At 45.3% G+C, this 2,993-nt stretch overlaps 1 protein-coding gene across 1 annotated transcript in view; it reads left to right on the forward strand.

Moving 5' to 3' along the window:
* DCAF5 (DDB1 and CUL4 associated factor 5) overlaps positions 1–2,993 on the forward strand; it is a 57,995-nt gene that overhangs the window by 40,417 nt on the left and 14,585 nt on the right. The window lies entirely within an intron of this gene.

The following is a 2,993-nucleotide window of genomic DNA, read 5'->3' on the forward strand; positions in this document are numbered from 1 at the left end:
TACATAAGAACCATTTATACTTGGCACTAACAAAGAATAAAAAGGAGAAATCAAAATGAAGGAAGGGAGATTGTCGTGTTAACTAGAGGGGAGTTTTCAGTTTCCTTTCCTGGTCCTTTCCTTGGGTCTGTTGGTTGGCCTGGACAGGAGACTAGAGCAGTTCTTTGACTCCAAGAAGACAGGTCATATCTTACAATACAGCCAGTTAGGGTACCATCATACAGAAACATAATATGTCAAACTACAAATCAACTATCACAGATACTTTTATTCTTTGACTTGCACCTGGCTGGATGACCTTGGGCAAATCTTAGTTCTGATAAGAGCTGTTCTTGAAAAAGAGCAGTTTCTGTCAGCTCTCTCAGCCCTACCTACCTCACAGGGTGTCTGTTGTGGGGAGGGGAAGGGAAAGGAGTTTGTAAGCCGCTCTGAGACACCTTTGGGTAGTGAAGGGCGGGGTATAAATCCAATCTCCTCCTCTTCTCCTCCAATATGTATCCACTGGTATGAAAGACAGAATGCTGAAGTTGTGCTGGTACACAGGAAGAGCCTATCACAGCACAGGCTCTGCAGAAGACAGCGCCATTAGAAAAAGCAATAGCACACTTGTGTTGAGAATGGTCCTACACTGGGTGGATTCTTGATGTCTGATCAACTTAACCTGATCAGATATCTGTTTAAAGTCAAAAGCCCCTTCTCTGAAGCAGTGTGGTGTGTATTAATTTCCTCGTGAATCAGTAGCAGTTTTAATGCATCCTGTTGAGCATGGCTGACTCAGTTTTGAGCATCCTGTAAATGCTTCAGAGGAGTTCCTCATTCCTATCAGACTACCTTGTGTAGTATGAAGCATTCCTGTATCATTCTTGCATCTACTTTAAGAGTAGTCCAAATATTGCTCTTCTGCAAGATTGTCAAGGATCACAGATGTCAGTCACCAGCTCTGGCCTTATAGTCCTGGCACTGCATGGAGTCAGGTATAGATAGGTTCAATTCCAGAAGGGGGATTAGTCAACCCTTCTCCATGTTAGGCTAATCCTGTCTAAAGAGCGCAGCTTGCCTAGTTCAAAATAGAAAAAGTTTTTTTAAAATTTCCTAACTATGTACAAAGTAAGCTTTTGTTGGTGCCTTGGCAGTCCAACATCTGCTCCCCCTCTCCAAACCCCTGAAACTCCTTGATATGGGCTAGAAACATGAAAATTTGGGAGAGCATTCCTGGTCTCACACCTTCACCAGGCAGTGGAACTTGTAGGAAGAATTTTTAGTAGGTGGAGCTGAGAGAAAATTGACTTTGCAGAGCATGCAGAACTTAATAGCAACCTTAACTTTTTGGAGACACTTTATACTTCTGCACCCAATATTGTATGTGGATTCCTAAGACAGGGCTGTTCCTCAAGTATTATGGCTTAAAGACTAACTCTTTACTGTGCTGCTAATTGTTACAGGCAAAATGTGTCCTGTAACAGGCTGGTGCCAGTATCTGGCTCTCTTCAGTATTTTCAGCACATCTCCAGGTTTGCCTAAAATTCTGTATACTGGTGATGAGACCATCCCTGCCTAGTATTTGTATGACCAATTAATACATTTTCCCGGTGCCCTATATTGAATGTTGTTAGGTAACTTCTAATTCTCCTGTGCTGAAGGTCAGTGACTGATCCACTAGCAAAACACCAAGACGTTGGCTACAAATAGGGGATGGGTACAAAGCAGGAAAATGCAGTTTGGTTTGTGGCATGCTCGGTCTGCAAAACCATGACCTGTCATGAACTTTTAAGAGCCAAAAGAACCAGTTCAGTTTGTGAGGTTTGAGATATGGTAGAACGCTGCCACCCCCAGTGCTCTAGAGACATAAAGCTCACAGGGAATCTGTGGCTGATTCTCCTGTACCTGCCCTCCAAGTTTGGTGAGGATTGGATTTACAGGATCCGAGTTACAGACCCCAAAAGAAGGTGCACCGAGGAAAGTGCTTTCTGGGAAAATGATAGCTGACAGGCAGTCATTTTGACAGGCACAGGTTCAGGAGTATCAAGAATGTATAGAATTGATCCTGTGCAAGCTAGAGACACCAAACTCGCAAGGGATCTCCGGCTGATTCTCCTCTGCCTTCCATCCAAAGATGGTGAGGATTGGGTTTACAGGGTCTGAGTTACAGCCCCCTAAAAGCTGCCCCCATCCTCCATTTTTTCCAGTGGAGGAAAAAACAGCTGGGGGGGGCATTTTCACATACCCAGATGAACCAGTGCAATGTCCCCAGCACAACCAGAGCCACTGTGGCACTGCAAACCCAACAGGACTAAGGTCAAACCAGAGAATCTCTGCAGTAGAAACTGAAGGCGGGCACTTTTGCAAGCCCAGCAGAACCCAGTGCCAATGTGGCAATGCCAGCTTAATCACAATCCAAGCAAGGAGGGCATTTTTGCAAGCCTAGCAGAACCAGTACAATGTACAGAGTGCCCAGCAGTACCAATGCAATCACAGATGGCCAGTGGAACCTAGTGCCAATGTGGTGATGCCAGTTCCACAGGACTGATCTGAAGCACAGAATCACACTTCGGTGTGGGGGGGGGGAGGTTGCAAACCCAGCTGAAGGGATTTATTTATTAATTTCTTTATTTCTTTATTTATTTTCATTTATACCCCGCCCTCCTCGCACGCGGGCTCAGGGCGGCTTACACAGGCACAAAAGTGCGATAAAAATACAAGAAGTTAAAACAATTAAGGCACAAGTGCAGTAAAAGTCAACAGTTAAAACAGTTTAGGCAAAAATGCACATCTCACAGGATACATAATGACTACAATACTTACTCCCTATTGCATATCCCAATGGGGTCAAAAAAGGGGGGGATGCCATAGGCCACGATATTTTAGCTGGCCAGTCAGCCCGACGTGGCGGAACTGCTCTGCAGTCGCACGGTGGTGGTAGTGGCGGTGGCGGCTCCTACTCAAAAGCCTGACGGAAGAGCTCTGTCTTGCAGGCCCTGCGGAACTGTACCAGG

The sequence above is a fragment of the Gekko japonicus genome, unplaced genomic scaffold (assembly GCF_001447785.1).
Source record: "Gekko japonicus isolate JY-2015 unplaced genomic scaffold, Gekko_japonicus_V1.1 scaffold32, whole genome shotgun sequence".
Taxonomy (NCBI): domain Eukaryota; kingdom Metazoa; phylum Chordata; class Lepidosauria; order Squamata; family Gekkonidae; genus Gekko; species Gekko japonicus.